Genomic DNA, 25,751 nt, shown 5'->3' with positions numbered 1-25,751 from the left:
TTAATGACATCACTTCCCACCTAATGACATAACTCTCGACCCTCAGCAGGCATCTTGAATGCTATTTGGCCCACTGTATGAAACGAGTTTGACACCCCTGTTCTAGAGTGATCAAGAAATAGAACCCAGGGTAGATAATTTCAAATAGGGAATTTCAAATAGAGAATTTCAATTCTCAATAACTCCCATTAAGTTGTTTGGGATCAGCCTAAATAGGCTGCAGTTGGCAAGACTTGGGAGTGGGTGAAATAGGTCTTTTTGCTTAGAGCAGTTCCTTCACTATAGATGTCTTTCCCCAGCCACATTACTAGTTTGGGAATAATACCCTTTTCAAAGGCAACAGCTTCCATGCTCCCTCACAGCTCAAGCCTTTGTATGTCTACTCAAAAATAAGTTCCATTGAGTTCAGTGAGACACAGGGCCCAATCCTATCCAACTGTCCAGTGCTGATCCAACCATGCCAACAGAGTGTGTGCTGCATCCTGCAGTGTGGGGACAGTCACAGAGGCCTCCTCAAGGTAAGGAAATGTTTGTTCCCTTACCTTGGAATTGCATGGTGGCTGCATCGGCACTGGAAGGTTAGAATAGGGCCCTTGCTCCCTAGAAAGTGTGTACACTATAGGTCTGCAGCCTTAGTGAATGTAAATAATTAAGAGCTGGGTGAACAACTAGACCAGGGGCATCAAATCCATTTCATTCAGTGGGCGGAATAGCATTCATGGCACCTATTGAGGGCCATAAGTGACATCCTTAAGCAGATGATGGCCAGAAATAAGCACTAGGGTCTCACGTAGGAACTCATTAGTTGCAAATGACAGAAGAGAAAGTATGCACATCTTGATCATATTTTCAAGATATGGGACAGACTAATTATCGTGTGGGCTGGCCTTTCATCTGCACTGTTTCTGCGGATGTATCCCTTAACAGCTCAGGTGCTCTGCAAAGTGACACCTTGGTAGAAGTGGCACTGTGTTTGTGACAGCTGTAAAGGGATTTACACTGCTGGAATGCTCATTCCAGGGGCATAAAGGCCCCTTAGGATTGGATCATAAGGCAACCAATGTATGTTCTAGCCCAGGGGTGCTCACACTTTTTTGGCTCGAGAGCTACTTTGAAACCCAGCAAGGCCCGGAGATCTACCAGAGTTTTTTTTACAATGTTCGCGCCATCATAACATATAACATTTATGTGTACAATGTATGTTGGTGTACCTTGAGCCCCACTGAGTATAACAGGACTTACTCCTGAGTAGACATGCCTAGGATTAGGCTGTGAGGCTGCAATCCTAGCCACACTTACCCAGCAGTAAGCCCCATTGAGTACAATGGGCCTTACTCCCAGCGTTTCCTCCCAGAGGCACCTGAAGGGGGGGGGGTCGGCACTCCGCGATCTACTCATTTTGCCTCGCGATCTACCGGTAGACCGCGATCCACCTATTGAGCACCCCTGTTCTAGCCTGATATTTTTATGATGCAAAATGCCTAATTTTTAAACTACTTTTTCTTTTTTAATCCACAAAACTACCAGCCTATTTGACATCATTTATCTTGATTTCTGTTGTGCTTTTACTGCCTCCAGGCAGGACCTTTTTAAACATGTTGAGAGGTCCGGGGGCTGAACAGTCCTCCTTTATGTACTGTTTGCCAATGTTGATGTTGCCCCCTCCATTTTGAGGACGAGGGCAATTGTCTCCATTGTCATCCCCCACCCCAAAAGGCCAGTAGACCATTCAGAGTGGATCTGTACATTCTAGCTCAGTTGTAGAAGGCAGATCACAGTATAACTATGATTAACTTCAGATAATTTCAACAATACTGTAGTGCATTTCTATAGTCTAGCTCAGTGCTTCCCAAACTTTTTAGAACTGAGATCCACTTTTTAAAACAGCAATCTATTGTGACCCACTAGACAAAAAAGGATATCTAAAGAAATATTTATCTAAGAAATATTTTATTGATTAATTATTAGTAAATAATAATAGGGATCCTATGCTCCAAAGGCTGCCAGAGACCTTACATATAGTATGCATATGTAGGCATTTGCTAGACTCTCCCTAGAAATGAAGTTCAAGGACTGATTCCCCAAACCTTTACATTCATTCAGGGTAGTACCCATATGGCTGAACTGAAGAGCAACATGTGCAATTACGGATTTCCACGCTAGACAAAAGGCTGAAACTGGATTCACATGTGATCTACAGCACAACAATTACTAGAGAAAATCAAAGTGTGTGACATTTTAATTTGGGGGTATGAATATTACTTCATACCACAGGTTAGCATTTCAGCTAACAATTTTCTTCTGCAAACTGAGCAAGGCTTCTTGCAAAGTTTTCTTTAAAATGTTTTAAAAACTTTTCACGACCCACCAAAAATCAGCTCATGACCCACTGGTAGGTCCCAACCCACAGTTTGGGAAACACTGGTCTAGCTATAAATGGGTGCATAGTTTTTCCTAATTTTCATCAACAAAAAATACTATTGGAGAATGTTTCAATTAAATTAGATCAAATGGGATGAGTAACAGAGAGCAAAGACTCAGAACAAGATTAGTTTTTAGTTTGTAATTCAGCAAAATTTATAATTTAGTTTATACTTCACAAGCCTCTGGATTATAGTCAATAGCTTTGACTACACCAGAGAACAGCTGTCCAGAGGCTCTGTAACTCGTTTTAGAACTGAGCAGAAGTACCTCACAATGTCTGACTGGCTGAGCAAATCATCCACAAGCCTCCTGGGAACACTGAAGAGGAAATCAGGAAACAGGAAGTGTCTGGTAAATGTGATGGCTACCTTAGATACAGAAATGCAATATATACCTATTGCTTTCTGTGCATCTTTTTTGTTATTTCTTTCCCTTCCTCATCTTATCCTTCCTGTTCCCTCCTTGCATCTGGTCTTCACCTTCCTCTCATGAAAGGCTCACTTCAGGTTTACATGCAAATACATGTACTGAAACACCATATCGTTAAAGAAGCCTCCAATTTCAGGGTGATTTTGAGTGGAGAAGTGAGGGGAAGGGGGCTTCAACTCTTTTCCCACCTGTGCATGCTCCAGTTCAGTCTCTTCAAATTGCATCCTCCACCCCATGTAGTTTAAATGTATGTATGTATGGGCACAATCCTAACCCATTTTCCCGCACTGATAAAAGGGCAATGCAACTTCAAGGTAAGGGAACAAACATTGCCATACGTTGAGGAGGCCTCCGTAACTTCCCCCCAACTGCAGGATGCAGCACGTGCCCCACTGGCACAGCTATGCCAGTGCTGGAAAGTGGGTTAGGATTGTGCCCTATGTTATATAGATAATGGACAGCGTGGAGTTAGCTATTGCCTTCTCTACCTGGCATATTTTGCTTGACTATGTGGTTCTTCACATGGTAGACTTTTCTTTCTCCCAAACATCCTTTGGCCTCTCTGTCACAACTTTTCAACTGTCTTTTCTGATAACTGGCACCTAATTAATCAGACTGAGGTAAGATTTGAACTGACAACTTCCCAGATCCTATTGTTAGTCACTCCATTCATCAGCTTTTAAATCCAAGCGCAGATTCATTAACCTCACACGCTTTCATAATTCTTTTTTACACATAACCAATCCAATGTGCTTAATACAGTGGGAAAACAGAATCCTCCTTCACTCCTTCAGTGCATGTTTTGTTGGACATGTGATTCTAATACTCAGTAGTGATTCTAGGTTCTGAACTAAAAAAGAATATAATTCTGGATTAATTAATCCAGAAGTAAAGATGTGATATTATTTGTGTATTGGCAGTGTGACACTGGATTTTAGTGAGGGTGGGGGGACTGGGTTTTTTTTTGTACTTTATTGTACATCACTGGATATCAGTTATAATGTGAATATATCTAGTTCTGGCCCCGTGATAACAAGCACCGCATTTAAGTATCAAACTTGTTAATGTATGTTGTTGGTCCAAGTAAAAAAAAATGTTAACTTTCAAAGACAGTTGGATTGGTGCCCTTCTGCTTAGTCTACCACTTACAGAAGGGATATTTTACACTTTGCACTAGTGTTGCATGAGAAAAGGGAAGACAAAGCCAAGAATGCTGTTCTGCTTGTGTCACAGCTTGTAACCTCTTGCACACAGAAAAGGATGACAGCTGCTACAGTACCCACTGATTATAAGACTTAGAACTACTTTTGCCTTTGTGGGACAGCACTAGGGGCTGATAGCTCTTTGGATTCAGCCTTATAGTTTGGATCCAAAGCAATAGTCTGACCTAGAAAGACAGGAAAAGGCAGTCAGACAAGAACATGTGACATTTCAATTAGCATTATAAAGGTAATGAAGCCTATGGCAGTGTTTCTCAAACTGTGGGTCGGGACCCACTAGGTGGGTTGCGAGCCAATTTCAGGTGGGTCGCCATTCATTTCAATATTGTAATTTTACTATATTAGACTTGATGCTACCATGGTATGTGACTGCATTTAGGAAAATGTTACAGACCTGTACTTTTAACAAGCTACTATGTATATTCTTTTAACAATGATAGCCAATGGGATTTACTCCTGGGTGTGGATAGGAGTGCAGCCTAGTATTATTAAAAGTTTTCCTGCTTGATGATGTCACTACTGGTCATGACATCAGGGTGGGTCCTGACAGATTCTCATTCTAAAAAGTGGGCCTTGGTGCTAAATGTGTGAGAACCACTGGCCTATGGAATTGGATTCCAATGCAGATCTTCAGGAGGTGGGAGAGATCAGAAGGCCATTTAGCCCAACACTCAAAACAAGTCTTCTGTACTCTTCAAGGTGTTGACCCCAGCATCCAGACTGCTAGTATGCACCAAAAGCACTGAATATGAGTGATCACCCAGTACCTTGCCAAAGGTGCCTGTAAGGCAAGGAATAGCAATGCTAAGTGACTCAAGCAAATTAGCTGTGTCACAATTGCTACCACAGAAAGGGTGGGGTGGATAGATGAGTGAACCTGGTGCCTTTTTTCTGCCTAAAAAAAGCTGACAAGCTTTAACAACAGAAACTGGTTCAGAAAACTGTCTCTGCCTATAAAGTGTAAATCTTGTATAGTTATAGATCTGAATCTTCTAGGATTCAGTTTTAGTTTGGGAACTACTGCTGAAGAGAATTGTTCCAAGCCGAACTGCTTCTTAGCGACTCCCTCTTTCCCTTTACTCCACACATCCATTTTCTATATATTTTCGTCCAAATAGGGAAAAGTAACAGGTTGCAAGCCGTAATTTCCCATCTATAGCCTGGAATGCTGTTGCAACAGTAAAGAAGCTTTTCTTCATTTTGCCCGCCTACATTTTGTTCAATCATATTCTCTTCTATTTGAAAGCTCAGTTCATTCTGCACACATTAAATTCACAGTAGTCAGGTATGGAGCAAAACTATATTTCTGTCTCCCGTAGTGATTGTCTTTTGCCCTGGAGCATAACAGTGTCTAACCACCTCTCTTTTCACTAGTATATATTATTTTGTCATCACATTTGTATTGCATCCTTCTCATGAGTTGAAGTTTGGTGTACATGGGGGTTGTCCCATTTTATGCTAAGAAAATTGGGAAGCTGAGAGGTTGTAATTATACAATAAATTTAATAAATCAGTGTGTTCGTGTGCCATTCTGCAACATGACCTCATGAGCTCTTCATTTTATAAGAGGATCCAGGGGATTCAAAAAGGTTTTCCAGACAGGTCTGAAACCCATCAGAAGCACATTTTCAGTGGGATGAGATGGAACAGCAAGCCTGAATAGGACTGTGCCAATATATTGCCAACCCTAAGCCCCCATCCTGCTTGAAGCCCCAAACTGCACACTAACATACACACTCCTAGTTGCCTCCACCTACTGCTGCTTTTTCCTCTTGCTTCCCAAGCTAGCAGAGCTTGGGAAGAAAGCAGAAAGAGGAAGTATGTGGAGAGTACAGCGAGTTGCCTAGAGCTTGCTGCCAGCCTGAAGAGCAAGCAAGAAAAGACAGCTGCAGTTGCCGCCTCTGCCATTCTGAGAGTTGGATGGCTCTGAGCCAAGCTAAGAGTGATTGATCTGAAGGCAGAAGAGTTGCTGGACAAGAAGCTGACAGAGGTGGCAGCTTAGAACGGGGTGCATGTGGGACAGAAAAAGTTAGTGTTCTACTGAGACTGCAAGACCTGTTAGGAATCACTGGACTTCTGTAAAAAATATGCTCTGTACATAAACATTTTTCAGCTTTTGATTAAATAATTTATCTTTGCTTCTGAGGAAGAGTTTTCTCAAAGCACATTGTTTATTTTTACTGGAACTTTAGGGCCCGATCCTGAACATTTTGTGCCAGCTCCCTGCCAGCGTGCAGTGTTACAAATGTGCCATTAGGCAGACCTGCAACAAGACCTAGCCATCGTAGGCACTGGCTCAGCGCAGGCACTGGCCAGCGCCAGGCGTAGGAAAGGCGAACACTGCCCAGAACTCCAGGCAAGAGCTGGGTGGCAGAGAGGTCAGTGGGGGCATGGGGGGAGGTGTTCTGGGGTGGGAGGAGGGAGCAGGGCAGGAGGGGGGCAGGATCCGAGCTCTGCTGGATCCAAAGCCCCACCTTGGGCCTCTTGGCCCGACATGGAAGTGTTTTACCTTGCACCGGCTAAATAGCTAGCACAGAGTTGAGTAGTCCCATTGCAGGGCTGCTTCCCAAGGAGGCATCAGGGACTGCCTGTAGCTGCCCAATGCCCATAGGATGCAACGGCAGCCATTTTGGCACCACTGCAGCCTTGGGCACCAGGCAGCTCAGGATTGGGATGTTAATCAATAAAATATTTCTTTTAATACTTTAAGGTTCCCTCTCATTCTTTCTGGTCTGCAGTATTTTCCCTTTCTTCCTTTTAATGAACCTGGAGCACCCTCCATCACCAAAACCTCCATTCTGCCAGTCCGTTGCCTGAAGTGGCTGGTTCCCTCCCATCCTGTTCATGCTGTATCCTGAAGTGGATAAATATGTTCTTATGGAAGGAATTGCATACCATCACTAAATAGTTAAAAAGGAGACCCTACAAATAATAAAACTTACCAGGAAAACATTTAGTGAACAGTCATCTTGTCTGAAATGTTCAGTTCCTGAGCTTCAGCACTCCATGTTGTTACAAAACTCTTTTTGCAAAGCCCTCCAGCAGATGGGTGTTATGAAAAAGTAGTCTGACTAGTTTCAACACATCTTTTTGGGACTGATAAGCAGGAGCTGGTGTAAGTAATTCTGAAAAACAAAGGTGCAAAATAAACGTTTCCTTAGATGTTTTTTTTAATCCCACTAAGTTCAAGCACAAGACAGTAACACATTTTCCGTCATTCTTCTGTACTATTCTACACCCATTTTTAATGCAATTTGAAGCTCTTCTCAAGAGTGCACATGCTGTTATCTGGACCAGTGTCACATCCTTATACTGTCTGCCTTTAAACCTGTTTGGCAAGTACAAAGAATGACTGAATGTACAACCACAAATGCCTTTGATACTGTGAACGAATATTAGGTTCAGAATTAAACAGACAAATTGTGAGCTACTAAAAGTGGGAACCTCAGCTATTTAATTGGTTTTCTGAACCCAGTTAATAATTTTAAACAGGAAAATGCTGTAATCTTGGCATAATGAAAACCGTAATAGATGTGGAGATCCCTACATTTGCTTACTTGGGGGCGGGGGGAGTGCAGCAGCAACTCAGTTATTGCTGTTAGTTGTTCAACTTGTTTGTATAATTTGAGCTTCAGTCCTAAGCACACGTATTTTGGGATCAGCACTACTGAATGCAACAGGATTTACTTCCAAGCAAAGATACATAGGATTGGGCTGTAGATCTGGTAAATATAGTTGCTTAGGAAATAAATAATGCTGAATTTTTATTCAAATAATTGAATAAAAATCAATTATTATTGAAAAATACTTAAACTGTCCTGAATAGGCTCTAATCAGGAAAGTTTTGGGGGTTTCATTTGTTTTGTTTTGCATTAACAATGTGGGCATGCTAAATTATAACCTTCTTCTTTTACATGCTGTGCTACAGACTGCACTTTTGTTCAAATATTTTGTAGAACACAATTTTGGAATGCAGCTCTTAAAAATTGTACACCCTTGCCAACAGCAGAAGCCCAGAAACTTGTTCACCTCTTTGCCAGGAAAACAACAACACCCCACACTAGAATCAATCTGTTTTATGACAAGAGCAGACAGGGCCTAGATCAGGGCCAGTTGAACTTCCAACGGCAAAATGGATTAGCGTTACCCACAATTTTAATTGTGCCTGGAAAATGTGGGTGTTCACATTTTCCAGTGTTGCAGAGGCACTGAAGTCCATGTATTCTATACTCAGCATTTATCTTCTAGAACAGCAGTGTCAAACTCGGTTAATGCAGAGGGCCGAATAGCATTCATGATGCCTGTTAAGGGCCAGAAGTGATGTCATTAGGCAGGAAGTGATGTCATTAAACAGGTCTTAACCAAAAATAAGCACTTTTTCTCACTTAGGAACTGATTAGCTGCAAATGACAGAAGAGAAAATAGGCAAATCTTGATCATATTTCAAAATATGGGAGAGCCCAATTTTCATGTGGGCTACTCTTTCTGCAGTAACTCCTTAGCACTGCTCAGCAGCTGAGAGCTTGAGGGCCGGATAAAAAGCTTCTGTGGGCCACATCCGGCCTCTGGGTCTTATGTTTGACACCCCTGTTCTAGAACATGGATTGGGTTCTAAATGGATTACTGGAATAGAAAAATTCTCTGTCACATCATGATGGAATTTGCTCTCAAGTGAGAACTGATTACAGTAAAAAGAAAGAAAAATTATATACCTAGATCCAGTGAGCACAATTTAAAGATCTCTTATAGGTGTGAACATGTGCTATAGGGCTTTCAACATTTATAAGAATCAATCTGGTACAAAGACAGATGTACAAATGTAGCTGGATTTGCTGAGGGACCTGGTTTCAAATTGCTGTTCAGATCTAATGTTCACTAGGAAGCTTGTCCCTCAACCTACTTTGGTAACCGTGTTGTAAGGATATGAGAACGCTGTGAAGGTAGGATGTTAAAATGATGAATAACATCAAAAATGTTTGTGAACTTCAGCCCCTACCATGCCAAGTTGCAAACTGCTTTTGAAACTCCTCCATGTATACAAAATAGCAACCTACATGTTGTTGGGCAATGCAAGCAAAAGCAGTTCCATGGTACACTTCTTTGTGACCATTAGCCCAGATCCAAACAGTCCTGTACATCTTGTCCTGTACAGTCCTGTAACATACGAAGGTGCTTTGTACTGAATCACATCATTGGTCTATAATTCAGTACACTGACTAGCAGGGGATCTCTGAGATTTAAGTCTTTCCCAGCCTCTGTTGCAGATGCTAAGAATTGAACCTAGACTCTTTTATGTGCAAAGCCTTCATCCCTGGCCATTTCCCGGTCTTATTCTTGTGCTTAATTCTTCCATGGTGTACACAGAAGTTTTGTCATTTTGCCTTGTGTTATGTCAAATGCCATTTGAGATTGAACAGTTTTCAGGAGTTGCTTTTTCAGGGGCACAAAGGTCTGCAATGGTAATAGGAATCTGAAGCTTCCAATTCAGGCTCCTGGACTCTCTAGATCCTATGCATTATCTTGGACCTTTTCCAGAATAGTAGTTCCCAAACTCCTACGAGGGAGTTGGGAACCCTGTAAGTCTTGACGAGGGCAGGGATGCTGCCACAGCTATCATGGCGATGGTGTGACCAAGGGTTGTTTGAACTTACCAAGAGGATAGTGCCTGCCATCAGGAGAGTATGCTCTCAGCCCCCTCTGTAGGCCTCTCTGCTGCAGCAAACTGCTCCAATCAGAGACTGGAACTCACTTCTAGTTTGGTTTAGCTTTGAATCTTTTTCCAGCAACTGATGGGCAGCCCAATCCTATCCCTGGCGGCCCTGCCGGGTGCAGTGGCACCAAAACGGCTACCACTACATCCAGCAGCAGCACCATGGCCATGGGAGGTTTCCTTGGGTGGACTTTCATCCCCTTCTCCCCAGGGAAAGCCCTGGGGCATGCAATGGGGCTTCTCAAGTCTGTACTGGTTACCTTGGGGTGCAGACTTGAGAACCTTGCAGCCTGACATGGAGGATAGGATACAGTGGAGTAGAGGTCTGCAAGTCCCACTCCCTCCCAGGCCAGTCCTTCCCCCCACCTCCCCCTCCCTCACAACATTCTGCCCACTTCCTGATCCCCGCCCCGAAAATACTCGCTGCCGAAAGCTGGCGCTGCAGGAGCAACGGCCATCCATCCATATGGCGCTGAGGCTCAGTGCCGACTGGCACTGGCCCAGTGCCAGTGGCCCCTCCTCTCCAGGTGCCATGGATGTGCCTTACAGCATGTTTGTGACACCCAGCACCGGTGCTGGAGCTCAGTGCCACCCACTGGCATCACTGGGGGGTGCGAGCCACACCAGGTGACGCGCCTGGGGGTGACACGCCCTGGGGGGGTGACGCGCTAACATTGCGGCATTTGGAGCTACCCCATCATGCTATAACCGTTGGATGCGGAATGTCCAGCGGAGTGCAATGCAAACAACAGAATTGAAATCTCTCCTTTCCTTCAAATGTTATGGCCAAAAAACCAGAAGGAAAAAATGAATGGATCCCTATGGAAAGTGAAAGTGAGCTGTATCGAGCGTATACTCGCGAGTAGGCAGACTTGCCTTAGTCCGTCGGAAAGGGCAGGCTGAGAGGAATCCAACGACACCAGAACAGTCCCGATCCAATGAATGCAGCCCAAGAAAAACACCAAGGAGTTCCCTGCCTTCCTCCCAGCTGCAATCTATGGAGCTGGAAACGAAGCCACGTGGCTGCGTTTACTCGCAAGTAGGCAAACTTGCCTTAGTCCATCGGAAAGGGCAGGCTGAGAGGACTCCAAGGATGTCAGAATGGTCCTGATCCAATGAGTGCAGCCCCCCAAAACACCTGAGAAGGAGGTTCCTCCCTCCCAGCAGCAGTCTATGGAGCCCTATGGAAAGCAAAGCAGCCTTACAGTCACGTTTATTCGCGAGTAGGCAGACATGCCTTGGCTTGTGGTCAGGCCAGGCAAAGGGAAATGTGAAGACACCAGGAGGGTCCTGATCCGATGGAGCTAGAGCACAACAGAAGGCAGCCCCCCCCCCCACTAAAAAGGACAAAAAAGAGGCTTGAGCTGGTAAGCAGAAGTTTTCTATTTTGCACTTGCAAAGCCAGGAGGGTCTTTATATGGATATGCCTGAAATAGAAGAACTTTAAACTGGGCACTGGGAGGGCTGGAAATCTCACTGATTCTTTGGGGGGGGTGTTACTGCAGGTAGGCCACAGAGTAAGCTCCATTGACCACTATGGGACTTACTTCAGAGCAGACATGCATAGGATTGGGCTCACAGGCTGCAATCATACCCACACTTTCCTGAGAGTAAGCCCTATTGAGCACAATAGGACTTACTTCAGAGTAGATTCACTTGGTGGAACAGGACTGGCTCCCCCTTATTTAATTATTTCTTTTATTTTAATTTAATTATTTATAATTATTTATTTTAATTTGCTTAATGATGTCACTGCTGGCCATGACATAACTTCCAATGGCCCTGGACAGATTGTCATTCTAAAAAGTGGGTCCATGTGCTAAAAGTTTGAGAACTGCTGCAATAAGGTGTTAGTAAGTTGACACAGGGTGTGTGTGTGAGACTCTACAAGTTTTCAAAATCACTAAAATCAGAGTTTGGAGGACTAATCCCATCATGTTATATATCAATCAATGTGTAATTTCATGCAGAATGCAATGAAACAAACCACATTGAAATATCTGTGTTCTAACAAAAGGTACAGCCAAAGACCAGTTGGGGCGGGGCGATGGTACATAACCATGCCCACCACCTGGGGCGTTGCCCCGCCCACTGCATGGGGTGATGCGCAGGCCTCCCGCACCAGGTGATGCAAATCCCAGTGATGCCACTGGTGCCGCCGTTAGGCCCAGTTAGGATTAGGCCCCAATTCCACTATAACATACAACAGTGTTGTAAAACCAGAATAAATTATTCATCTCTAAGCCTCAGACTGCAAACCTGTATATACTTTCCTGGGAGTAATCTTCATTGAATGTAACATACTTCTCAGTAAACTTGCATAGGCTTTCACTGTAAGGGCATGGACTTACTTGAAAATGAACTACTAGATTAGTTCCCACAGAAGTTAAAAAGAAGGCTATTAAATATGAGTGGCAAAGATTTTTTTAATTGTTGTTGCTCCCTCTAGGACGTTTCAGGAGAACTATATAGTTTTCACTTTCATTGTTAATTCAGAAAAGTGCATTTTGAGTCAAAAATAGGGGGGAAAGGGTGCTCCCCAGATTGCTCAAACAGAAATTTCCCAATACAACTCTTGTAGATTTTTTAAAAACCCTTTTCTTCCTTTGCTTTGTTCACATCTTTTCTGGAAGAAAAAGAAAAAGATTCCATTCCACTCAGGTCCTAGTTCTCCTGGTGCAGTGGGCGATAGGTCAAATACCATCCCCTTACCTGGTGATGCACCAGCTGCCACTTCCACTGCTCCAGACTCAGAAAGGAGAGAGAAATGGAGCAGAACAGGAAATGTGGAGGAGTAGTCCTAAAACACCACTCCTCCACACCTTCTCTTCCATTTCCTTTTTCCTTCTGCACCCAGGAAGGCGATGGAGCAGTGGAGGCAAGCAGCTCTCCACACTCGGTTGCCTGATGTGACTGCTTCAATCTGCTTCACAGATGCACTGGATCTGATTCTACTGAACTTCTAACACGTTTAAGGCATTGCAAATAAACTGGGTTACACATGAATCATTCAATCACAATGGAATTATCCAGGCAAGCTGAGTCTCAAGTATCTGCCTCCCATGACTTTACTTGAAAACTAGTCATAATGGGGGCACTTTCCGAGTTGCCCAGAGCATTTTCATGACTCAAAAAGACTCGAGTCCTTCCCTTTAAAAAGCCTGCCATGGTTCCACAGAAGAAAACGGGGCTGCTGCTGGGCTCTGTGTGTGCTTCAGCATTCCCTTTAAACACTCCCCTGCTGTCCCATCCCAACTGTCAGGCGGTAGCAGTGCAGAACATGCTGACCTGTTCCCTTCCCACCCAGCTGCGACAAAGGAAACCCACCCACACCCACATTAGGGGCATGGTTGGGTGGGAGGGCACATTCCAGCTGGGCAAGGCGGGAGGGCGCGGGGGGGGGATGACAGCGGAGAGGGAAACCCCATAGGTAAGCCCCTGTGACCTTAGCTACAACACAGGCAGGCTTAATCAAGGGAGGCTGGAGAGAGACATACTGCTCAGACACACAGGACGCAATCCTAACCCCTTATAGTCAGTGCTTTCCAGCAATGGCATAGCAGTGCCAATGGGACATGTGCTGCACCCTCCAGTTGGGTGTCACTCACAGAGGCCTCCTCAAAGTAAGGGAATGCTTGTTCCTTACCTTGGAGCTGCATTTTCCTTATGTCAGTGCTGGAAAGCACAGGCATAAGGAGTTAGGATTGTACCCACAGTGACTGACAGTTACTTTCCAGCATGTTACTAGAAGAAAGAAGGGGTGTTCTGGGGGGGCCAAAGTACCCACTATCCAGGCATCCAATAATAACAGCCTAACTATCAATCTAAATCCTGGACATGGGAGAACCCTCTGCATGTCAAGCAAGCCACAGCACACAGTCCGGAATGACACAACTCAGGTCAGCAACCTGCTTCACCTAACTGTAAGCTGTCTGGCCAGTGTGTGTTGTGCTGCTCAGAGACATACCTGACCTGTAGTGTGGACTGGAGGTGTCAGAGGGTTTGCTTGACCCACCCCAGCCCCCTCCTCCTGCTTACAAAACCCACTTGTCCCTATGGGAAAATGGCTCCTCCTGCCCTCCCCTTCCGGAGATGCATCCTCTGTCCAATGGATGCTCCCGGGAACCAGAAGAGGCACCTCTCTCCCCTGGTTTCTGTAGACATGCAGGTGCCTCACATGTATTACTGAGCTAGCTGTCAGGTAAAATTGATACTTTTGCTGAAGCTGCCACAATTTCTGCATTGCAAGACCCTGCAAGTTTTTTTAAGTGCAAACAAAAAAGTTAACCATTTTGCTCCACGCCCTTCAGCCCATCTCTGAATATAGTGTACCCTGCTGCACCTGCTACAGCTCCTTGCATGTACTAAAAAACGGCTTCCTGAATTGATGCAAGAGGTCTTTCAGGCAAGATGGAGGTGGCACAAGCAGTAGCTGTTGGTGGGCGACTCAAGTCGCCCAAACGGATGGTGACTCATGAGTCAGGGGCTTCAGACTCAAGTGTTTTGCCAAGTCTTCCACGCATGTGACTCGAGTTCCCATCCAATTGATGATGACCATTTCTGTAGCAATTCTACAATGATGGAATTCCCACCCTCTTGAATTGAGAACTGTCCCCACTTGTCAGTGATCCAACAGGGTTTGAGACACTTTTCCTGCTGTTTTATTATGCCTCGTAGATTTTCTAGTATTTTAATGTTATACAAGCAATCTTGAGTGACTTTTTAAAACTGAAAAGGTGGGACATAAATGTTTTAAAATAAATGAATAAATTAAGTCCTATTAAACTCAGTGGTCGAACACTTACTTCTGAATAAACATACACAGGATCAGACTGCATATCTATCTTGGCAATGTCTTCTCCACATTTCCTGTCTCCCAAGCTTACTACTGTCCTTTGTGGTTAAAGGCAGGATTGGAACAATCCCAGGAACATGCTAGCCCCTAGAGAAAACTTGTCAGATTTTATCTTTCTTAAGCCTTGATTAAAAATCTAGTGCAAGATGAGTAAAGATAGAAATAAAATAGTAAGAGATTTATTAGATTATTGCATATTTTGAACCACTGATAGTTTTGGATTCTAGTTTCATCTTAAACTAGCATCTCATAAGCTACAGCAGTACTTGCTGTCATGTAAAACAATATTATTTTATTAGCACTTACGTACATAACTGCTTTACAATTCATATCTAGCTTTCAACTGGCACAATGATCCTAGCAAGTAGTCTCGATTGCCATTTGAATGTTTCCGTTTTACAGATGAGGCAACTGAGAGTGCAGTTTGTCTAAGGGCCCAATCCTATCCAACTTTCTAGCACCGGTGCAGCCGCAATGCAGCCCCAAGGTAAGGGAACAAATGTTCCAATACCTTGAGGAGGTCTCTGTGAGTGCCTCTCCACCACAGGATGCAGTGCATGCCCCACTGGCACAGTTGCACTGGCACTGCAAAATTGGATAGGAATGGGCCCTAACAGCCCAAGCCTATGCATGTCTACTCAGAGGTAAGTCCCATTATAGTCAATGGGGCTTACTCCCAGGAAAGTGTGGATAGATTGGGTTGTAAGTTGGCACAGAATGTCTTATTAACTGCTTAGTTATTTGTCCTCAGATGTCAATAAGTTCAACCCAGTTCTCTCCCTATTGAAGCACAACATCTTGCTGTTGCCACTGAACACTCAAAAGTCTATTCATTATACAATACGCTACTTCTGTGAGTCAGTTAGTATATTCTAAAACACAAATTCTTCCTCCCTCTTTATAATTAGGTGTTGCCTTAAAAAAACCATTATTTATTAAATGTTTGTCCTGTCATTCTTCCAAGGTGCTCAGAGCAGAACACATAGGTTCATTTCATTTCTCCTCTGCTGTGGAGAATTTAGGCTGACAGAAAGTGATTTTCCATAGCTGAGTGGTGGTTTGCACCCAGGTCTCCAATTTATCTCCAGTGTCCTGTCCATTAACCTGAGAGCCTCTAGCTATCCTAGTAAAAAACACCTAATAGCAGCACTAATCCAGAGAAGGTTTTTTTCAGATTATGCATTTTGCTTTTTTTCTTCCCAATGAATGTGAGCAGGTTTGCCTAACCAGCTTTTCAAGAAATGCTCAAAGGCCAGTCCTGTAACATGCTCAGTCGGCCAACTCTGAGGGTGTGTCAACAGGGCATGGAAAATGGCACTTCATTTCTGTGCAAACGACTTTCAAATTAGTTTATGAAGGGCAGAAAAGATGAGAGTGAGAGGGAGTGAAAAAGTTCATGCGCTGAGGCTTAAGGCCTCCTGGGCAGAATGCTTGCATGAACTTCAGTATTGCTTCGGGCCTGTACCACGCTCATCTTTCTCCTCCTCCGTTTTAGAATAGCTCACCTAGGATATTTACTGCATCATTGCATCCAAGCCAAAGTTGGTTGCTGAGGCAACTAAGTTTTTTTTTCTTCTCCAAGGGTCACAGGGAAACACATCCTTCAGAATTCCCTGGTAACCATCAGCCAGCATGGCTGGGGAACATCAATGGCGTAACGCCTGCTTTCCATCGCTAAGGCAGTGCTGCCTGCCTCTGAAACAGGAGGGCAGAGTCTAGTTACATTCCTGACCCACTTTCACATCTCCCCCTTCTCCTCCCTCAGGGAGCCGCCAGCAGCAAGAGCCTCCTTTTACAACATCCACCACGCACACCTTCAGCTACCAGGCGGCAAGCAATTCACTTGCCAGCAGTAGGGCCTGCTGCAGCAAAGTTTCCTCACAAATTATGACTCAGTTCAAAATGTGCTTTGTTGGGAGGACAAATTACACAAGCAGTTCTGAAACGTTAAGATCCTGGAATACAAGTGCAAATGCAAACCACTGCACCAATCTATACAGAGCAAGAGACCTCTCTCTCCCCTCTAACTGGCCTAGCTGTGAGTTTATGTATCTATCAGTAAATACAATTTGCAGTATGCAAGCCTAGATGCATTCTGGCTGCCACTGCAAATCCTCTCATCAGACCAAAGGATTTGTATGAAGGGAGGGAAGTTCCAAGCATGTCCTATTGTCAGACTTATGGTCCTGTCTGCCTCTGCAAATAGCTGCTCAAAGTCTGTAAGGGGAACTCACACAGGGCTACCAGATTGCCCCCCAAATCCATGTTTCTTCAGTTTTTGGGGGCCATTGCTGGGCTCTGCCTCCAGTGCCATATTTCTTCTCCATTTTGCAAGCATGGGTAGCTGTATGACACCCACAGGTGCTGCATCCAATCCTCATCCAAACCGGCAGCCCTCCTCCCACAACAAACATGCCACTCCTATATCTTGGCTTGCTCTGAGCTAGAGTGCTGGTCACAGCTATGAGGCAGGTTTCTAGTCCCAAGCTATGAAGGAGAGGCAATGGCCCATTCTCACACTTTTCTGCCATCAGTCGGGCAACCAGCTTTTCAAAACCCCCAAACCAGGGCACAAAGTATAGTGACATGGTGTCTTTCCAGTGGGGAGTGGAGGGAGCAATGTGTTTAATCAACAGAAAAAGATGGGGAGGAAGAGATATGCTTTCCAGATGGGTGTGGGAGAAGGAATTACAACCATGTGCATTTTACTTTTACATCTCTCTCTCTCTCAAAAAAAAAAAAAAAAAAAGGTTTGTGGGGGGATTTAAATTTTGCAAAAAATTCTAATTAAGGGCAATTTACCCTACACTAATACAAGGTGCTAGACCTGTAATTCCTCCTGCCTGCACACGTTGCTGTATGGCCTCCTGAGCTGAGGAGTCCGATTATTTCCCACAATGGTTCTCCCCCTCTCTAAACTACCCCTCCTGTCCTGCCTGAGCAAAAAGTACCTAATTCACCCCACACATTCTTTGCTGTGCATGGGGGGTCTGTTGCTGATGAGAATACCCAGTGTAACATCTTATGTGTCTTCCACTCTCGAACTCTTGTCCCAATTCCAGCCCTAAATGACTCCTCCCCAACATCACAATGGTTTTTTTTTTGTGGTAAAGCCATTCACTATTGCCCTTCGGCCAGTAGTCTGCCCTTGTCACTTTCTTACACACCTTTCATGGGAGCCTCACACAGGGTGTATACACACAGCCAGACAAAAGCAACAGGTGGATTGAGACAGACGCTAATTTGGAGGCAAAGACAGTGCAGGGTGGCAGCACAGATAGCAGCAGGCCTGGGAGGCAAATCAGTGGGGTTGGTGGTGAGGTCAAGTAAGGAGAACCAGGACATTTGTCAAATTTGACCACAACTGTCCAATGCTCCCCCCCAACTGTTCTGGGAAAACCAGGGCATCTGGTCACCCCAGGTCGTCATGACATATTGAACTGCATGTACCACATCAATTTGCAATTTGTGGTGAAAGTATCTTAATAATTTTGGTATCTTCATAAGTGAGTGAGGCCCAAGCATCTTCCTAGAGATAAGTACAATACTAGTAAATGAAGCTGGCATTCCAACTTTCTGGGTGGTCTGAAAAGCGGTGTTCTTCAAACTTTTTTCCCCATGACCCAGCAAGGGCAATGACGTCATCACCAAGAACTGTGGCCTGCTGCATGATCACAGCTGAGCGGCAGCTGATGAAGGGGAGGGTAGTATTGGATATCCACTCTTAAGACCTGCTCCCATGGGCAAGGCAGGGTAGGGTGGAGAGGAGGAAAAGGAAAAAAGCAAAAGATAAAGGTGGGATAAGTTTCAGGGAATGGAAAAGTGTGAAGTACCTAGGTTGTTTATTTTTACCTTGTGACCCAGCAAAAGGCACCTCCTGACCCAGTAGTGGGTCACGCTCCATACTTTGAAAAACATTAAAGTACTGTAACCATTGTGGGCCTTGGCCCATTTTAAGAACAGACTGCCAAATACCTCTTAGGGCACAATCCTAACCCCTTATGTCAGTGCTTTCCAGCACTGACATAAGGGCAATGCAGCTCTGAGGTAAGGAAACAAACATTCCTTTACTTTGAGGAGGCCTCTGTGAGTGACACCCAACAGCAGGATGCAGCACGTCCATTGGCACTGCTATGCCAGTGCTGGAAAGCACTGACATAAAGGGTTAGGATTGTGCCTTTACAGTCCTTTGTAGTAACCAGATAGTCTTGGATTATAAATGCACCAATTTTCAGCTTACCAGCTACCTGGAAATAAAACAATTTGATTTATTTGGAGAAATTTGGGATATGATTTATTTATCATACACTTATTTATTCTCTTTGCTGCAGGCTGCTTTTCTTTTACCATTTTACTAATGTATGAGATTTCCACTTTTCAGACAATCAAGCGCCTTCTTGCAAGTATATACTAAGTGATAGAGAAATCCAGTACTGGTAAGTCTAATGAAATCTATTAAAGTATGCATACAGAAGTATGCTTGCTTCTGTATTATGACAATTTTGCAGAGAGGGGCACTCTCAATTTTGGGGACATCCAAAAGTTTCCCAGATGTAAGTGTGAAGTTTTGAGAATACCCACTGAAAAAATGTCATATGGCTTATTATCCCTCAAATTTTGTAGTGTTTGAGATTTTTTGTATTATTATTTATAGATAAATGATAGATATGCAAAATTTTACCTTATTTACATTATTCATCCAGTTATTTGCATTCCATTTTCAGTCCTAATAAGCCCCCCTTAGACAATACAAACAATAACAAAAATAAACCAAGTATTATATATATATATATAAAAAAAAAAATCAATTGTCTTCCAATCCTCAACTTCTTGTTTAAAATATGGTTACAATTTAGGTTCAGTGTATTGTCATAATACAGAAGTGTGAATAATATTTTTCGTTATGTGTTCATTTGTGGTTTCAATATTCTAATTTAGCAAAAAACTTCATAAAACAGCTGCTGGAGGGAAAAGATAAATTATAACAGCACAAAACAATATGTATGGTTTTTAAAATTCTCACCTGCTTAAGGTCTCTTTTCTTGTATCTTTTACAGCCTATCACAGAGAAATATAGCTGATGAAGCTTTTTCCTTCACTTCTCTCCATAACAGGAAAAACTTTTGTCTGCTTAAGCCATTTCTGCTCAACGTTGCACATAAGCAACAGGGACTAAATGTGTACACCTGTGGGTTGGGCAAAAATGTAATATACGTGTTTGTCAGGCTGCTATGGACACAAGAGATACACCAGTAAAAATGTGGCAAGTATATCTTCATAGCAACCCTGTTAGGTAGGCTAAAGTGAGAGCTACAGACTTTTGGAAGGCCATTTAAGAGGCAAAGCCTATGCATGTCTATTCAGAAGTCTCATTATAGTCAAAGTGGCTTACTCCCTGGAAAATGTGTATAGGACAGCCACAGAGCCCAATCATATGCATGTCTACTCAGAAGTCTCATTATAGTCAATGGGGCTTACTCCCTGGAAAGTGTGGATAGGATTTCAGACTGAGGGCCTAAGCCTATGCATGTCTACTCAGAAGTAAGCCCCACTATAGCCAATGGGCTTACTCCCAGGTAAGTGTGGACAGGACTGCAACCTCAGCGAGCGTCACAACACGCTACTCCTAGCTGCCTTTGATTTCCTTCTAAAGTACTCATCAGAAACCATGCGAAGCTCAGCCACGCGCACCACGGTCTGCCAAGCGCTGGAAGCAGCCCGCAGAGATGTTGCAAAGACCTCGCTTCCTTTCGAAACCGAAAGATGCCTGCAAGTCTCGTCCTCTGACCCACATATCCTGACCCCTAAAGGCTGACGCGCGGGGGTTGCGTACTCAGTGGTAAGGAAAACAGCGTTCGGCACATGCTCAGAAACACTGCGGCTCTTGCCTGCACATGTGCCTCGTTGGAAAGCAGCTCCCAGCCAGCCCAGATCCTGGCAAGGAGGCTTGCAAGAGGCGCGCTCCCAACTGGGGATCTCTTCGCTGGCTGGGCTCCCGGGCCGTCAGCAGCAGCTGTATGACAGCACCTCAGCAGCTGACGCTTGTTCCCAACGTGGACATTCATGGGGGGGGGCCGTATCCTGCAGCTGTTTTGAAGACCCGGGATCACTGTCAGAAAGTGGCACCCCCGCCCCACTGGGAATGGGAAGGACCGAAGCTGGAGGTGTTGCAACTTGCCCCGACGTCGACTTTGCAACAACTGCCCGCTGGAGAAATGTGCTCCTTTGGAAACTAGGAGTAGGATTCTCCTCTTCCAACACCTACGTGTACAGCCCCACGCAGACGCAAACACTGTACTGTGTAGACCCACTGAAGCCTCTTGGCTTGCGTGGGATCGGGCTGGAAGCGATGGTCCCGTGTCACTCCCACTGAATGCAGCCGGACTGACAGCCCACTCCTATCCACACTGTCCTGGAATAAGCCCCATTGACTCTGCTGGGACTTACTTCTGAGTAGACATGCAGGGGATGGGGCTCTGACAGCCCAATCCTGTCCACGTGTACTCAGAAGTAAATTCCACTGTAGTCAATGGGACTTACTCCCAGGAAAGTGTGGATAGGATTGCAGCCTTACTTTCCAAGCAAACATGCAGGGCAGCGCTGACTGCTGCAATCCGAGGAAGTTCCCTGTTCTAAGAGTAGAACTGCAAAGGTTCCAGGCTGCAAGACTTGCCTCATCCTCAACGAGGAGCCAGCCTCGATGAACTGGCTGTGAAATTTAGTGTCCAAGCCTATGCACGCCTACTCAGAAGTCAGTCCCACTGTACTCATGGGGCTTACTCCCAGGAAAGTGTGGATAGGGACTGCAGTCTCGGAGCCAATTCCTATGCGTGTCTACTCAGAAGTCATTCCCACTGTAGCAAGTGGGGCTTACTCCCAGAAAAGTGTGGGTCGGGTTGCAGTCTAAACAGGGTTCCAATTCGAATTGCGCTACAAGCTCTCCCTCCCAGCCATGTGTAAACGCTTGGATCCCGGACTCTGTTCCCTCCCGCTTGGAGGGGAGGCGGCAAGTGCGGCAATCCTCCACCCCCTCGGCCAGGCACGTGTGCCTTCCTCGTCCGCATTGTGTCCCTGCCCCCCAGCCGCCACCGCCGCCTCCTCCGCCTCTCTTAATGATCGCGCCCAGAGTTCAGCTTTGTACAAGCAGCGACCCAGGCATAGCTCTGCGGCTGCTCCCTTCGCGTAGCCGGATTAGGAGCGCTGATGTTCTCCAGCGCCTGTCAAGAGGAGCGGCTTCCTGCTCTCCTCCCTCCGCTGGGGAGAGGCTGAGTGGCAGTGGCAGGAGCAGCACTTGCCCGGTTGTGTGCGCTTACGAGGCGCCCGGTTAAGCCTTGCGGGGAGGCGGCACAAGCAGCAGTTGCAGCTGCTGGGAATCCAGTTTCCTCCTTGGCCTGCTAGTCTCGCCAGCCGCAGTGGAGGAGGAGCGTTGTCCAGCACAAGGGAGTAAGAGCCCCATCCTATGCATGTCTACTCGGAAGGAAGTCCCACTGTAGTCAATGGGGCTTACTCCCAGGTAAGTGTGGATAGATTGCAAGCTGAGAGCCCCATCCTATGCATGCCTACTCAGAAGGAGGTCCCACTGTAGTCAATGGGGCTTACTCCCTGGTAAGTGTGGATAGATTGCAACCTGAGAGCCTCATCCTATGCATGTCTCCTCAGAAGGAAGTCCCACTGTAATCAATGGGGCTTACTCCCAGGTAAGTGTGGATAGGATTGCAGCCTAAGTGGAGCAAGAAATCTTGCTGGAGCTTGGTCAGTTTCTGCAGGGAAAGACAATGGAAGGGTGCCTAACCTTTTAGAAGGTAGTGTGCCTTTAATAGATGTTTTTTTTAGATATCCTGTGCCTTTGATGGATGTCCCACAGGCAGGGAATCAACAGGTGCAGTTTATGTGGTGATGTTGTGATAGGGCAGTGGTTTCTGATGGTTTTTTCACTTGCATGCCCCCTTGGCAGCCCATTTGTACCCCTTATATTGGCAAAAAGTTTGTAATTTATATAATTGCTGTTATTTTAATTTTCTATGTTTTTAAACTACTGATCCATATCAGATAATATACAAATTGATGACCAGAGACTAGCAGTTGGTGGGACTTTCAAAGCCAGCTAGCTACCTTCCTTCTTGCCTTGCAAGGTATTTTAATACAGACCTGCCTTTTTTCAATTCTTTTTCAAGTACCCTTAAAGGTACCCCTAGGGATACACATACGCCAGGTTGGGAACCACTGTGATAGGGGAAAACTTTCCCAGTTGAATGTTTGCCTGTTACCTGATAAAAGATATCAATGTCTTTTGCACAAAAAGTGGCACCCCTAAATAGCAGGTGTACTGCTACTTTCTCAGTATTTCCATAGCATTGTATCACATTGCAAGGGTGCTCTCTATCAAGCCTGTGTTGTGCATGTCACAACAGAATAGAGGCCCCTTAAAACTATGATGATGACCAGTCCCCCATTGTCAGGCTTACCATGTGAAGCTGGCCATCCAGTTGTGATGCTACATTCTGTGAAAAACTGTTGCACCATTCACAGTGGTTTGATGCAATGTAGTGTGGTGCCAACTCTGTGTATTACAGCAGCAAGGATGGGTGGTTGTCCTTTCTGGAGGTCCTTTCTGGAAGTGAAGTGAGGTCACATGTATGCTGGACTTCACTCATCAATGACTGAGCTTGGACTTGAACCTGGATCATAATTGCCACATTTCAAGATTTGGATTATTCTTAAAACTTGCTGCATGGCAATTCAGTGGGACTTACTTCTGAGTAGATGTGCCCAGGATTATGTTTTAGGTGCCCTTGGCTCAGTTGCTCTCAGCCTATAAATTTCTTGGAGGGTTGTTATGAGGTTGATAGGGTATAATAACCCAATGTACATTGCTTAAACTCCTTGGAGGAAGGGTGGGGTACCAAGGAAATAAACAAGCAGTGTAATTCTGGCTTTAAAAGCCAGATTCCAGTGCTGAGCCTTGTTAAATCTTGGTTCAAACTAGATTCCAGCTGAGAGAATACTGGGCTCTCTTAAGGTTGCAGAGATGAACCTGATTGTACTGATTTCCAAATGATCAGACAAGCAAAACAGCCCCAATTCATCATGTCAGTCAATATTCTTATGCTGATCTTGTGATTTGAGACATTGGGTTCCAGCTCTTCCTGGCTCATGTCAGCTTCAGCTGATATGAAGCAACCTTTTACGTAGACAACCTACCCCTGGAATTTGAAGGGAGAGGAGGTTGCTAGTATGTTTACAAAGGATTACATTCCTGAGTATGTTAAGGACCAGGCTGTTAGAGTGTGCTCTCATGAGGCACTTCAGTCAGACTGCAGTGAAAATGCAAAAAACCTTTGCTGGCTACACTGTCTATTCAAGTTATCTTTTGCATTTTATCCCAAATGAACTGTGAACCTGTGAAGCAAATGGAGGGTCTCAAAGTTGAATTTATGCCTTGTGTTTGAAAATACCTTAAGTGTAAAGAATGTTGATAACTCTGCCTGCTGTTAATTGATCTTTTTACTCTGTCACCAGAAGGTGCTGAACCATGGATAGAATCGATGTTGCTGCAAAATTGGAAGATCAGATAATCTCCCTTACTGAAGTTCTGCCAGTCCAGTCTGATTCAACACCATACAAAACTGAGCAAAACTACTTCTCTAATAGGGCTATGTAAATATGTTTACCTCATAAGTGAGCCTCCATTGTATGTTCCATTACAGTAGTTAAGACCACAATCCTATATGTGCACTTATTTGGAAATAAGTACCACTCAATATACAGAATAAGTCTTGCCATAAACATTCATATAATCTAGTGGCACAATTGTCAAGAATGCCCTCTAGGATATACTGTCTGTATACTAATTTTGTACTATAAGGGCCCATTGGAAGGCATTCTTTATACCTGCTTTATAAACTAGAATGCTCTTCCCCTCTGAGACTTGTGCCACCATGAGTGGGTTCAGCCAAATGTGAAGCAGCATTTGGACAAGCTGTTGAGCACAGAATGTAGACAAGATTTTTGGTTATCTTAATTTTTAACCCTCTGTGCCAGACAGACAAGTGCATTTACTTCTCTGTATATGACAGCGCATCTTAAGCATAATGCTACACACAAGAACAGCAACAGAACAAAGAATAGTCTGTAATGTGATTTTTAGCCAATATTCATGTGATGGTGAAAGGAAAGTGTTGCTACACAGCCTCATAGATAAGATTTCCTTTCTTGCACTTCTTCCTTTCCATTTCATATTTACAGTCACCTGGCAGATTGGAAGTACATATCATTCAGTAGCTCAGAGGCTTGGCCATCTGCCTGCCTTTTACATGCTCATGGCTTAGAAAAGGGTCTTTCCATACAAATAATTATAAATCTGTTCCCTAGCTGTAGAAAAATTAAATGAATCTTTTCATAAAAACTTTTTCCAAATTTGTGGAACCAAATACTGTACACTAAGATTTTTTTTCACCTCCCCAAGAATTGGCCAAATATTGTATTTGCAGGGAAAAAAACCAGTACTTTAGAATATTCTGTTGTAACAAATGGTTGAGCTATTATAAATGTGTAGCCACTGTGATGATAAAGTTTATCCTGTTTGTTATAAATAAAGTCTCCATTGTTGACCTGTGGAATACTTAAGTCTGCAATCCTATATTTGATTACTAAAGTGTCTTGTCAAAATGAAATCAGATTCATTTGGAATAAACCTATGGGATTGAGACAATTCATTAAATGTGTCTCATGTAAAACACTTGCAATGCTAATTGCATTACAGAAGGAATGCATCATGTTGACCTGCTATAAGCTGATCTTTCAGTCCTTCTAAGAGTTTCATGCATGCATAACTTGTGTAATAGGGAATCTTATAGTGAGGAAAGAGAAAAATGAGTGACTGTGAGCTAACTTTGATAGTTGTCCTGGTTATTTTGCCAAGGCTTTTAAGTCTTGGTTTTGAACTTTATCACTAGTATAACTGGAAGTTGGTAGGAAAGAGACTTGTCCAGTTCTAAAACTGAAATGGGAAGAAGGAATGAGGAACAGCAAGATCCCTGCCACATCGGAAAAGTCAGAATGTCAGGGCTTCTCCAAGTAGCAAACTGCACCATATTGATTTTCCTCAGTAGAA

At 44.3% G+C, this 25,751-nt stretch overlaps 1 long non-coding RNA gene across 1 annotated transcript; it reads left to right on the top strand.

The window, feature by feature from the left end:
• The first annotated feature begins 21,774 nt into the window (after positions 1-21,774).
• LOC136649495 (uncharacterized) lies at positions 21,775-25,264 on the top strand. Its single transcript, XR_010794403.1, has 2 exons — positions 21,775-22,151; positions 24,158-25,264. It is a non-coding gene; the product is annotated as an uncharacterized lncRNA (long non-coding RNA).
• The last annotated feature ends 487 nt before the right edge of the window (positions 25,265-25,751 follow it).

The sequence above is a fragment of the Tiliqua scincoides genome, chromosome 4 (genome assembly GCF_035046505.1).
Source record: "Tiliqua scincoides isolate rTilSci1 chromosome 4, rTilSci1.hap2, whole genome shotgun sequence".
Classification (NCBI taxonomy): Eukaryota; Metazoa; Chordata; class Lepidosauria; order Squamata; family Scincidae; genus Tiliqua; species Tiliqua scincoides.
This window is presented reverse-complemented; position numbering and strand designations above follow the sequence as displayed.